This window comes from Hoplias malabaricus, chromosome 7 (genome assembly GCF_029633855.1).
Source record: "Hoplias malabaricus isolate fHopMal1 chromosome 7, fHopMal1.hap1, whole genome shotgun sequence".
In the NCBI taxonomy this organism is placed as follows: domain Eukaryota; kingdom Metazoa; phylum Chordata; class Actinopteri; order Characiformes; family Erythrinidae; genus Hoplias; species Hoplias malabaricus.
The window spans coordinates 17,472,536-17,487,845 of NC_089806.1; positions in this window are offsets into that span (position 1 = coordinate 17,472,536).

A 15,310-nucleotide genomic window follows, 5' to 3' on the forward strand; every position below is an offset into this window, starting at 1 on the left:
CTTCCCATTTCATACAACATTGTGTTTATAATCCATAATTCTCACAATCAGTTTTAAATAGGCATTGTGAGTATACTCAACTCTGACACTAATAACAACACTGCAATACTACACACTCAAAATCTAATTAGTATTAGTGTTAAGTATTCAGTTGGGATGCACCCTTTTGAATGGTTGCTTTTTTTTATTTGGCTGTTTTCTATTGTATCATATAGCTGTGTGAACTAAAGACCCACATAAACCACGTGATTGGTTTGATCACAGCATTACTCATGTCAATGTGTGTATTTGTGTGAAATCATGCTGAGCCCATCTTTGCTGTACTTTGCTATTTCTCTCTCCCACACTGTATAAGCTCCAGATATTTCAGCCTACAACTGGATATGAATAATTCATCAGATAGAATGTGTACACCAAGCGATTTCATAGCCTTGAGTAACACTCCACATTTTTGAAACCCAGTGAAATAAATGTTATGTTTAAATGTTTGTAGACTAGATGTAATTTGTTGTTTCATCTAAAAGGTTAGTAATAGGACATTCGCATCTTCTTTGCTGCAGTAGCAGCTGCAACTTTTCAAAGAAGTCTCCTCTAGATGCAGGAACATCATAGAGCTTGTGGCATTCAATCAATTGTGAAGGGTTTATTCTTCTGGGGCCTGGTCATACTCACATTTCTAACTGATTATATATAATCATTGGCTTTGCTTTAAACATATTTTAAAGTAACTTTTAGAAGTGCAGAATTGGTGTTTTAGGTGTTTCAGGGTACACTCCTAAATAAAACAGAGAGTTCTTTGATGTGAGATCATGTATTTTTTAATAGATGGAAGAAGAACTTCCACATAATTCCACTACTTCAGACACTGTGCTGTAACTAATCCCTGTTACATAAAAACGAGTAGATCCTCAAAGGCAAAGGTGCTCACCCATGCACATGTATGTACAGCCAGGCCAAAGTCTTGGTGGGTTAACAGAAACAAACCACAGGTTCAAATGACTGTAATAAAAGACTCTGCAGGACTGCAGCACATGTACAAATTCAGTTATGCTTCTGTTGCTCATATTTAGACTTAGTTCATAGGTGTAGATCATGCTGGAGGTGTATTTGTTGCTGTGGTAACATCGCAGTGGGGCAGGATGTTGTTCAGCTTTTGAATAGCTGCACAAATATTTAGCCTTAGATTCTTAACCAATAGTGTAGTTTTGTTTATATTATATAGCTTTTTTATATTTAATTTATATTGGCAAAATTATGGACTGCACTGCATTTTTTTATTATTATTGTAATTAGGCAAAACTTCTATTTTGCTTGTTTTTTTAACATTTCTTTTTATTTTCATTCATTGCATAGTTTTATGCACCAAATGTTATTAATTTTTGTTCATATGTTTCCAAACTCGATTAACCATTTATACTTGATTATTACAAGTGTTAATATAGCCATTCATTTAGGACAGATATATGACTGAAATAAATATATTTTAATAACTCTGCACTGTGCCTTGGTCAGAAAGCAGTTCAGGCTGAAACATGCCTTACAACTTCAGCATTAATGAACAAAGCTAAATCGTTGTTAACTGAATAAGTGAAAGGGTCGTGGTTTTTGTGTCATCACAAAAAGAAGGAATCCATAAGGGGTTGTTTTATCAGCTTAGTTTCCATACAATGACTGCAGTGACTGAAGTTCATTTCACGTTTTCGTCAGAATGTTTACGTTTATGATATGGTCCTTTGCCCTCAATAATGCTGAAGATCAATATAAATCAGGTTACTCCGATGTATGTTTGCCTCTAGTCAGACATAATCACTCAGTAATTGGTTTTCATTAAGGGCGCAAAAACACATGGATGTTCAAACATGTATGATAATTAAGATTAGATTAGATTCAACTTTAGTGTCATTGTGCAGAGTACAAGTACAGGGCCAAGTGTTTGACGGTGTATCTTTGATGTCTGGTCTGAGTGAGTGAGATTGTTAGTTCATCTGGAGATCAACACTCCTGTCTCATGGCTCTCCATCTTAAAAACTGGAATGCAATGAATTATACAGTCACCATATCTTCAATGCTCGGCTCTTGGTTAATATTTCATCCCATTTTAAAGATGAGAACTTTATAACACCACTATGTGTGAGAGAGCCAACTCTACTCATAGCAGCTAAGAAAATGGTGCAGGATTTTGGGTTTTAATGGCTCCCCAGGACACTGCATTACATGACTGACTTTAATCGACGTCATTTGCACGCAGGAACAAAAAGAAGCAGCACGAAAAGAATGAAGAAGCAGGAAAAAGTGGATTTTGGGGGTCTATGGTCTTTGGTATATTATCTTTGCTTAAACAAAAAAGAATATTGAGCTTGGAATAGAGGCATCATCTTAATTACACTGCCCAACCAGACTCCATTCACATCAGTAAATTATATATTCAAATGTATTAGGGCAGTAATTGAATGGAGGCTAATTTAAGCCAAATGTATTCCTGACAGAAAAACATTGCCAATAGAACGAGACACTCTGGAGCAGTAGGTCATGACCCCCCTGTCATTATGCCCAAGAGTCTGTTAGAGTGGTATAAAGCATTGGACTATGGAGCAGTGAAATTGCTTTTTTTCTGGAATGATTGGGCACCATCCAATATATTTGAGAAGAGCTGGAGTAATGTCTGTAATCCAGAACTAATCATCCGACATCAGTACCTAGCCTTAATAATGCTCTTGTGGCTGAAGGCAAATAAATTCTCACAGCATCAGCTGTGGCACAAGGCACACAAACCTATTTAAGAACCAAAGCTACCTGAAAATGTGCCTAGAGATTTTGGACATATACTCGATTTTATGCTTTAGATAGTTTAAAATGTAACAGTTGAAACTGTGAAACCTACTGAGTTTTGTTTATTTATAATGTTTAAAAACATGCTACATATGCCCACAAATCATTCAACCTTTATCAGCAACAAAGACACAGATTATAAGACCAATGCACTGCATATATTGATTGTATTTTCTTAAATGATAAAAACATTTTTTCAACCATTAAATTGTGGCCTTTAACCATAGTCATTTGTTTATTTGGTATTTGATTGAGCTGACACTGGATAATCTTAGATCTTCCCCTTAAGTCAGTTCCTCCAAATGCACAAAAAATAAATCACAGACCCCTGAATGAGGATATGTCCCCTTAAGTAAACCCCACTGAGAACCAGAACTCAGGAGGAGTCTGAAATATCTGGACAGATTTTTAGAAAAGAATGGTGTTTGACACTTTCACGTGTTTTCTTCAAGCAGCACTACAAGAGAAGGTACACGCTGTTATATTGTGAGAGGGGCAGTGCTAAGCTAAATATAGAGGTGTCAATAATTCTGATGTGTACTTCTGAGAAAAGTTGTAGGGTTTGGGGTAGGTTTGTAAATGGTATCTTCACCGCAGTTCAGTTCAAACTCATAGGAATTAACTGCTTTTCTAGAAGTTCAACATTTTAATACCTTTATTTTGTTTATTCATATAGCAGAGGTTATGCGTGTCTTATGAACAATCTGTTCTGAGATTCTAGTTTATGGCAGTTGCTATGGCAGCCTTGAAGCTGGGATAGAATTTTTATCATGTTATATTTTGCTATCACATGTCAGAGTTGCTTTAATAAAATCGTAAGTGTAAAATTTTATTTTCTCCTATTAGTAATCAAAGTATAATAATACATTACATGTCCAAAGGTTACCAGTAAGTTATAATTCGTGGCAGTGCACACATTGCTGATGTAGATACACAGACAGTCTCTATAATAAAGCACTGAGAATAGAAACAGAAACTCTGCAGCAGCTGAACATGTATCGAATCATGTCCAATACCACATTTTGGCTATAAAGCCCCTAGGATTTGTTCTGTAGAGCAGCAGAAACATGTTCTCTGAACTGATGGATCATCAGCCAAAAAAACTGGGTTGAGTTGGGGTGGTTTTTGTGATCAAGAACATCCAACACCAGAGCCTGACCTCACTCAGGTAACGCCAATGATTTCAGAATAAACATTGGATGTGCTGTGTCTACAACCTTGTGTTGCAAAAGTGTATTGTTGTTGTTTTTGTGTGTCCTAAAAGAGCAAATACTTATCAAACCAACTTTATTTGTTGATGAAAATGAGATCCTAGGTTTTGTCCTAAAAACCTCTCTTTTCCTTAGTCATCCTTTATTCATTATGGTGTTTTGTATCATGTTAGCAGAAAGAGGGTACTCTAATTCTGCTCTTCTTTTTGGTGTGTTTTTATGTAAGCTTTGTGAATAAAGCTCTATTGATTGGGGACAGTAGAGAGGGGTGGACACTGCCTGTTGTAGCGGTCACAAACACTTTCCCAGGTGTGCAATGAAAGCACTCTACTAACTTATGCATTCAGGGCTAAGGAAGGCCACAGTGCAGCATGTTTGGCTTTTTCATGTAGGCAGGTCTTCATTGTCTCTCAGTTTTCCAGCCTTCACTCTTCAAAACAAAGGTGCCAGAAAATCTCTGTTATAAAACATTGATTCCAAACCTTATTCATGGAGTACATCCTGTCCTGCACATTTTGATGTTTTTTTCTGCTCACGACACAATCCACGATCCAACTCATCACAACTGATCGAACTAAACAAGTTCTTCTGAGAAGAAGGATTCCCTTAAAGAGATGTATGTGCAATAAATTCAAATCATTAAATTCATTCAGAGATGTCGGGTGTGAAAGGCAAGAGAAACTTACCAGCTCACATTCCTTTACATTGAAACTAGACAAATGGACATTTACAATCTAAAATGTACCTAATATGGGATATTATTTGATAATGGTTAAAGCAATGTAAATATTAAAAAATTAATTCATTCATTATCTGTAACTGCTTATCCAATTCAGGGTCGCGGTAGTTCCAGGGTCTACCTGGAATCATTGGGCGCAAGGCGGGAATACACCCTGGAAGGGGCACCAGTCCTTCACAGGGCAACACAGACACACATTCACTCACACACACCGACCCTTTGGAGTCGCCAATCCACCTACCAACCTGTGTTTTTGGACTGTGGGAGGAAACCGGAGCACCCAGAGGAAACCCACACAGACACGGGGAGAACACACCAACTCCTCACAGATAGTCACCCGGAGCAGGAATCGAACCCACAACTTCCAGGCCCCTGGAGCTGTGTGACTGCGACACTACCTGCTGCACCACCATGCCGCAATACTAAAAATTGATTCACATTAATTTACAACATTCAGATTATAAAACTACTGTAGAGAGATGTAGGCAGACTATTCATAAACACACTCTTGGTCATTCACCTACACAGCAAAGTTGATTTAACACTGGTGAATTTGCTGCCTACTGACTTTCTGTGACTGACGTCCTATTACTACAACTGTGAAGCATTCTGACTTGTTATGTTTTATTGAATGGAGCATTTCACACCAAAACGGAGTATTAAACATTTAATAATAAAGAAACCTATTTAAAAATGAATGGAACTTCCCTTTGTAAGTTTTTCTGAAACCACACACAAACTAAAATCAATCTGGGAAGCTTGATTAATGGAAGGTGCTTTCTTTTATGTCAAAGTGTCACTTACTGATACACCCCCCACCACAAAACAAGACAGCCTTTAATTAATCAGTCCACAAGCTGTGCGCACCACTCAAACCAGATTAATGTTGCTTTTAAGCTGCCCTGCTGAAAAATTTTGGGGAAAAAAAAGTGTGTCTGAAATAATAACGATAACTGCTCACTAAACTCATTATACTCACATTTCATGAACAGCTGAAATAAATTGATGCATATGTTTTTATGTGTCCACTGTGAAATGACTCATCAGGTGTGACAGAACATCTCCTGCATTTTCATTATGAGAGCCCAAGAGAAGGAGGAAAGAGTGTGAGAATGAAGGCACCGGGAGAACACGGTATGGATACTCACAAAGCAGATACTCTCTCTATCCTTCTCTCCTTTTCTGCAAAGACTGGCATCAATAATACATCTAAGACATGGAGACAAACAGCTGTAAGGCTTGATGCAGTGGCACTTCTGCTCAGAACAATATGTCCATCTGCTCTTTCTGTTACACTGAGACTTCTTACAGTGGAGCTGACATCTGTCTTTCTGAGAGAGAGAGAGAGAGAGAGAGAGAGAGAGAGAGAGAGAGAGAGAGAGAGCTAAAAGACTGTGAATATCATTAAAGATACACTACATCTACTGCTACACTGTAATGATGCACTTGTAAGCTGTAATTGCCTGCTTGCTGCTGTCCACACTGTCTCAGCTTGTCAAGACTGGAGAAGAGAATTAACTTCAGGTTTATTCAGCCAAGATACAGCACTGGGCACAATATCCAGTGTCAACCAATCGGTCACAGCATGAAAAACACTGAAAGGTTATTATCTGTCAATGGGTTGGACATTTGAAGAGTCAGTCCTTGATGTTGATGTATCGGAAGCAGCAAAAGAGGCAAATGTAAGGACCCACGCAACTTTGGCAAAGACCAAATTGTGAAAGTCGTATAATCTTGTGGTGGTATGCTGGCATGCTGTGGTTAGTATCTAACAAAAGTGGTCCAAGGAAGGACAACCACTGAACCAGAAACCACTGCACCACTCTGCTTAGCTGATGCTTACAGCTCACATTATTCTGCAGCTATCCTTAATACATTTTTCACCAGTAAATTACCTTCTGCTTATGTTTCATACCAATAAACTGTATTCAGTTTACGTTTCAGTTTACTCCCTCAGTTTATTTGAGGGTATCAGTTCTTTTATGACTATTAGGAGTCCCTTTTTTTCCAATGCTTTCTGAGTAGTACCATACAGTCCACATTCTTGCACATTAGCGTGTGACAACTTCATACCTCCTTATATCATATCATCCTCATAATTAATAAATATTTAAAGGTACATATTCTAAAATCATAACCAGCATTTGGATGAAGAATCTGAAGAAAGAACTTGGTAGTCAGACTGTAGCAGAGTTTTTAGTTCAGGGAGTCAAAGATCTACTGTGCAAAATTACCCAGTGCATTCATCCAGACCGCCTTATAATTAAATAGGTGTTAGAGGTTAGTTTCCAAACAGTTCATAGTGACATGGCAATTCATCACTGCAACAAAGTTAGGCCATTAGAAGTCTGCTGCAAAGGAAAAAAATAACAATAAAGCACTATAACAGATGTAGGGAAACACAACATATCAATGTGTGGTAATTCTTCAGTTCCTCTTGTGGGTGATAGTGTTTTAATGATAAATAAGTGAATAAAATTACTTTGAGATTTATACTTTTGGGTTTTCCTGCAAGTGGAGGGTGATATAGGTATATGACATACTTCACAAACGGCATGTCAACAATTAAGACTTAAACTACAGTGAAGACCTGAAAGTTAATGTTTTCTCTCGTTATTGTCCCCAGGTGTTCCTTGTCAGTGCTCTGTGTATACATAATCCCCTTTGTTTCAGTGTTCCTTGGTCGGTTCTTGTTTGTGTAAATGTGTTTCTTTGTCAGTTGTCTTACACATTGCCACCAGTTCACAGTTGTTATGTTCCTGTCCTAGTTATGTTCTATTAAGTTCTAGTTTGTATTCTTGACTCCATGCTTGTGTTTGTTTTCTGTTTGTTATTGGTTTAGTTTAATTAAATATTCCTTGCATGTACATCCGCATCCTGCCTCAATTGTGACAGTACTTAAGTTGGATTTTACTTTAGTTATTAAAATGTCTTATTCTAAGCAGTTCTGGGCTTTTTGTATTAAAACTTTGTAAATGTCCACTGAAATTTCTAAAATCATGTAAAATAAAGGAGCTCAAATATGGATGCAAGGTGAAACAAGGAGAAAATGTATTTTATGGTTTGTGTCTAAAACAAAAGGCAGCAACATAGATGCCTTTCTGTCTTGCTGTCACACAATCAGTGCCTTAGAAGGCAGTATTTAAGGTGTTTGTGTCTGTGAGTCTCACAGATGGGGCTTAAAAGCAGAAATATTTCAACACGTTATCAGTCACTACACCGTCAGTGCTCGCCAAAATAATTACAACTTTGAAGATATTGAGAAAACAGGCAGGATTTATACACACATTTATTTTAGACATGACTCAGTGCCTTCCTCCTTCAGAATACTGCCTTAGCAAACAGTATCCTCTTTCAGACACAGTCACTGTGTTTGGAGTTTAAAGGATCAATGAATTAAACTGTCTATCTGACCATGTTTAAATGCACCAAGGAAAGTGACATTTTCTGCTTAGAATGTGTGAAGTTGGGCCAACAGACTGAGTCTACGTAGCTCCCACTTCATGTCTGGTTTTCAGGTCTGATTACCACTTAAAGGGCTGCAGACAGACATCAGATAGGCAATCAGAGCACAGAGATGATCCTCAGCCTTGAGCCTTTTTCCTCCCTAATCTAATCCACTTGCTACACTGCTGGGAGAAAACACAGGCTGATGAATTGGAGGTTGCTGGTTTGTGTTTTATACCTATACCGACAATAAATGCACATTCACAGGCCAAGTGGAACTTTGGTTGATATGTGCTGTCAGTTCAGTGACAAATGATTCACCTGATGCCTATAACTCACTGGTACTGGTGACCTTATCACACCTTATGTGTTTAGTCGCATTTGACTTTGTAATTCTATCTGCATATTCAGTTAAGGAAGTCGATGTCTTGGACACATCCTTCACAGGTCAGGGTGTCAACATAAAGATTGATGCTAACAGCATTTTAATTACGAAATTGGCTTCAGTAGACCTGTCTGACCCTATTGCCCAGAAATTGATCAACATCAGTTGTTCAAGAGGAAAACTCGCTGTGACAAAGGTGCATTTACCAGGGCAATCTGACCTTTAAGCCCAGTGAGCGCAATTGAATTAGATGGTGAGGCTGTTTGTTATGAGGGTGCTGATGCTTTAGTAATCTCGTGTGAGGATATAGAATCACATGGCAGCTATATCTGCATGACCCAGGGCAACCACCACTGCCGAAGCTCAGATAAAACCATAAGCAAAAATTAGATTGCAGAGTTCAACTGTTCTCTTGTTAAAAATAAATGCTTAGGAGGGAACTTGGAATAATAAGTAATGTACACTGATCTGACTTGACCAAAATGTATACATCAGTACTGCTGTATATAAATATATTTATTCATTTATTTGTTTGTTTGTTTTTTTCTCATAATACAAGTGTATTAAGATTTATCATTACAGACTTATCATTCACATCAGATGAGCACTGTGCAGTCCTGTTTAATTTGCCTAATTTATCAAGCTGTGGGGTTTTAAGAAAAAGCTAATATTATAATTGCCTGAACTTTTCAGACATTATGTATATATTTACATCATGTAAACAGGAAACAGGAGCACCCGGAAGAAACCCACACGGACACAGGGAGAACACACCAAACTCCTTAGAGACAGAGACAACCTGGAGCGGGACTTGAACCCAGAACCTCCAGGTCCCCGGAGCTGTGACATAGTCCAAATTTGTGCTGTCCAATTTTGTCACAATGTGATTTGGGTTTTTTAGGCTTTTTTAGTCCACAAAAATTATTTAAAATGAAATGTCCAATTTGTGTGGACATTATGTATACCATACGCTTATCTAGTTCAGGGTTGCAGTGGGTCCAGAGCTTACCTGGAGTCATTGGGCGCAAGGCGGGAACACACCATGGAGGGAGCGCCAGTCCTTCACAGGGCAACACAGACACACACACATACACTCACACCTACAGACACTTTTGAGTCACCAATCCACCTACCAACGTGTGTTTTTGGACTGTGGGAGGAAACCAGAGCACCCAGAGGAAACCCACGCGGACACAGGGAGAACACGCCAACTCCTCACAGACAGTCACCCGGAGCAGGAATTGAACCCACAACCTCCAGGCCCCTGGAGCTGTGTGACACTACCTGCTGCGCCACCGTGCCGCCCTATGTATATAATTTAATACAATACAAATAGAATATATCATATTTTAGAGTTTTTCACAACTTGGAACTTTTAGCTGAACCACATTTACCCAATTGTTTATTAATGTACATATAAAAATAACATTTCTCAAAATATCTAGTTCATAATTCAGAGTTTAAATTTAAAAAAAAAAAACTAAAACTTCTTGTCCAGCTTTCCACAGTGTTCCAGATAGCAGTCTCTCTGTTGCCTTCAGCAGTGTCTGTGTGAACCCGCTTTGACAGATTGGAAGAGACATTTGTTTTTCCCAATCAGACACAGTGGCTGTGCTGGAGGGTTATCATGTTCGGCTGCACATTACTGTCTCTGCTGATGGCTTTAGAGCAGGACTCCGGCTATTTCTGATCCAGTGAACGTCCATGTTTTATTAGAGCTCACCTGTCAGTTATTCTTTACCATGTTAGTTCAGTTCAACTGGTATTTTCTTCCACTCGTCCATTCTCACTAAAATACAACTGTGCTATTGTGTTTCATGTTTCTAATTCAGTTTTCAGAATTTTTAGAATATAAGTTGTTAAATGTTAAATAATATATACATTTTTTGTTATTCATCAAGAATACAGATACAGATTTATACTAACGGGTGTTTGTCCTTTGTCCTGTTACAGCTGTTCCTTAATATCCAAACTTTTGGAATGTGTTTTATAAAATTAATATAATATTATTTGTAATATAATATTTATTTTCATATATAAAGTAAGTACATTATTCTGTGTCGACCTAACTACTCAACAAATTCATATGTTTGGTATATATATATATATATATATATATATATACACTCTGACACAGTACACAGTAACACAGTAACACTACCTAAAACTCTACACAGTACTGTATAATAACCACAAAAAGACCTGGCATTTGAATAGTGTTTAAATCTTAAAGCATAAAATATCGAGAAACAGACAATTATGGTTGTATTTATCATTTAATATTTCATTGTTTATCTTCCAAAAAATTATATATTAAAATAACTTCAGTTATCTTTGTTGTAACATTAACATCTACATATAGTGAAAGTTGACCAAGTATTATCGAATCTCTGTACATCTTTGTATATTAAAATGTAATGGTAATGGACAGGCAATCTACGTGTGTGTGTGTGTGTGTGTGTGTGTGTGTGTTTATGACACCTACTTCTTCAATGTGTAATGCACAGTCTCACTTAAAATGAGATGGACACACATAAAGCCTAGTAATCACAATACAGCTCTTGATGTGTAAATGAGCCATGTACTCTGTAAGCAAACCATTTTCAAATGCAGATTACTCATGAGTGCTATCAATAAGGCTAGACCCCTTTCAATGGTCATCTGTTTTGCACAAGAAGAATTGTGTCTGTGCTTACATTGAGATTGTTTTGGGCTTCAGCAAATTCTACATTATAATTTCTGCTGGAACATATGAGTGATCAACCTACCTTTTGTAATCAAAGTTGTAATCAACTCTTCAAACACTAGGAACATTAGAGAAACATGGTTCAGGGATCTGTTTTTCAATATTTATTTTCACATCATATTATGACTCTGTCATTGTAAGACTACAAAGTAAAAACTATACATAACTTGTACATTTTACTTCTAATATGTGATAAAAGGTGCATCCTAAGACAGAACCATTGCTGACACAGGGTTTTAATTGTGTACATATATTTAGTTTAAGAAAGAAATCGCCCAGCGTGTTCTGGAAAAGGCACTTTTTAGAAAGATTTAGGATGTAACAGTGAGACAAGAACACACCTGATAGAACTTTACTTTTGAGTCACCACGCCCAATGCCAAGTTTAAAAGGTGTATAAAGCCCCCAACCTTGGGTTGTTGGGCAGAGAAAATTTGTGTTCTCTGAAAGGGATGGTGCATGGTCAAACACATCTGGGATCAACTGGTTTAATGTTGTGATCCAAAATTAATAATCCAACATCAGTACCAACATCTATAGCATCTAGTGTAAAGCCTAGCAGGGGATACAGATGGTGTTATTGCAGGACATGAGAGCAACCCTTTTATAAATACGCTCAAGTATGAAAGAAACATATGTTGTTTATAGTGGTGTGCAAATATCTAATGCAGATTCATGAGGCCTTATAACATCCAGTGTAATATGTTAACAAGGAAACAAACTATCCCAGCCAAAAAGAGGCACATTTTAAATAAAAATCAGGCATATAACTACTGATAAAACCTTCTCAAATCAAGCATATTTTAAACACTGCTAAAGCAATCTCTGCATCAATAGAAACAACAAGGGAATATTAGACTTGTTAGCATGAGCCAAACTCAGGCAGACCAATATATCCAGCTTGAACCTGCTGGGATTCATTGGCTTGCAATGAGAACACCGAATTCGCTCATTAGAGCTGCTGGAAGAGAAGAGAAGCCAATGCCAGTGTGGAGACCAGCACAATTCTGAGAGACCTTATTGCCTCATCACTCTAGAAATGAGATTACACGGCTCAAACAGCTGGTCAGTTTGAGCAAGGGACGTTTAAAGGTGTCAGGTTGTGCTTGAGCATCACCAGGGGACAGCTTACTGTATTTCATTTTATTCCAACAAATGTAAAATAGAGAAGAACAATTACATTAAACACAGGGTAACAGCAAAGATGGGTTAACCTTTGTTATTATGGTAATTTAGCAAAACACAGACAATGGGGTACACAGGAGAAATGTTTGGAGAAGGCCAAAAAGTTTTTCTGTAGATATTTATTCTTCATTAAATTATTAGGACATTGTAAATAGTGAGATTTTTTTTATATTAATAGCAGTACAAACACTTGCCATTGTCTAACAAACAGGGTGAATGTGAGACAGAAAGAGAATGTTTGGTATTTGAGCAAACTGCAGAAATCCCTTTGTGTACATACCTCAATCTATCATCAAGTCAGGCACTGATTGGAAAATTAGTTTGGATCACAAATACAACTTCAATTATCTAAAAAGTATCAGGTAGATTTTAGAATTCACTTACTCCAAATAAAACTGTTCCACTGCTCCATGTCCAATTGCTTTACCCTAGTCTGTTCTAGTACTATGTTCCCCCAAAGTATTTACTGTGTCACAAATTAACAAATCACAGATGACACCAACAGTGAGTGATTTACACTGATTTACATTTAACTTTTTCCACTCCTTCCACTTCTTGAACAACAACAACAAAAAAATGCCATTATTTGAAATAAATCAATTTCTTTATGTTTCAGAAAAACAGAATATTTATGAACTATAGTTATTAACCAATTTTATTAACTATTTCTATCTCTGATAGGTTCATTTGTAAATAATAATAATAATAATAATAATAATAATGATAATAATAATAATAATAATAACAAATAAATAAATAAAACTAAAAAGCTGGGTGAACGTTTAGTAAGTGCAGTGATTCTATTATTTTTGTCCACACATTTCTATAGAGATTATAAAAACACCAGGAATGGAAGCACCTTAGCTGAACATTCATTAGAACAGCTTTTTACAAGCATTTGGCATATATATATATATATATATATATATATATATATATATATATATATATATATAAACACACAATGCTTCTTTTTAATTATAGGTTTGGCGATCATGATAGTTTAAGATTTAAAAACTATTATTTTGTGAGCCATCAGAAATCTTGCATGAAACACTAAGCAGCACTGCAGAACAAGTCAAATATTTTGATAGGAACCTGAGGTGACCTTAATGTTGAATTAAACATCACTTTTCTCAATGGAAAGAACATTTATCTGTAAGCTCAAACGAATGCTAACAACTGAGGGTACACTGTGCTAGCCCTCAGCTCTAGAGCAATGCTAATGCTGTGGTTGTCCATTGGGCTGTCTACGTGTTACCACTGGATGGAGCTATTGTATATGACGCAGAGGAAAACTCGAGTATGTCCACAGTGGTGGGGTCTGATCAATACATTCATTATAAAAAATCATATACTTTACATATTTATGTGAAAAGAAAATGAGCCATAAACCAAATGACAAATCATTAAACTGTACATTAACAAGAAATGAGCAATGATTAAACAAACACATTAAGCAACTTTTTTTTTTTTTGGAGAACTTCTCGTTCCAACACAAAATTGCTTGGAAATATTTATAACTGCTGAGTAACTGTAAGAAGCTAGCATTTAACATCTTTGGGACAATTTTATAATGTGTTATTTGTTCATTCTGTTGACTACTATTGCTTGCAGTGGGTTTATTTTGTAAATACAAGGAAATGGATTCTGAAAAACATTTGTATCACATATACCACTGCTACCTAATATTTTAATTAGACTTTAGGAATTGACAGATACTAATTGCTGGAGATTTGCTGCTAACCCTAACCCTAGCATTTCCTCATTCTTGCTTGATACAAAACTTCAGCTGCCAACAGTTTGTTGTGTTCTGAATCTCCTTTTCATAATGCACAATAGGAGAGAGATCTGGGTCCATATTCCCAAAAACATTTCAGTGTTAAGATTATCTTATGTGATACTTACCGCTTGAGAATCTTCTTTGTTCTAAGATGTCCCCTGGATGGTAGTATGTCTCTTTAAAAATATGCTGCCACAATAATGGTAACATCACATATATGCAAGTCACTCAAGTCTTGGTTATTGCTGCACCCCATACTATAAGAGGTTTCCACTATCTTGGTTTTGCACCTATCGCTGATAAGTGTCTGGATAGTATCTTTTGACTTTAGAGAACTCAGCATGCTCTTTATTAAAAAAATCTAATTGAAATACGTATTGATCTGAACATAGCATGTTTTCACTGTCTTTAGACCTTCTGAGATTAGTTGATTTCTGACAAATTGGCAGTGTTTTGCATAGAATTGAGGTATGGGTTTCTCCTTGAGTAATAAAGTTTCAGGCTGCATTTCCTGAGTAAGTCACAGACTGTGCTACATGACAATGTTTTTCTGAAGTACTCCTGAGCCTTGATGGCTATAATCACCAAAGTAGCATGACAGTTACTTGTGCAGTGTTGTTTGAGGGCTCAAAGTCACACACATTGAATATTGGTTTCCTCTTGATGTTCAAAATCTTTGAACACTATAATATTTTATATAATATGGTAACTATGCTGAGGCCTGATGTGGTGTACTCAGAGAGCAGATAGCATCTTTTAACAGTCCCATTTAAAGATGAAATTTATGAAGCTTATGAAAGGAAGATGATGAGTTATGCAGATTTTGTGTCTGAGATTAGTGAGTGAGGGTGGCAGGCATAAATTAGAGCAATAGAAATAGGAGGTACAACAAAACAAAGCATAGCAAACTATGCCACACCCTTGTTTTTTGAATTTAGAATTAGAGGCTGTGTGCAGCCATGAAGTAATTGCCAGAGGTAGCTGAT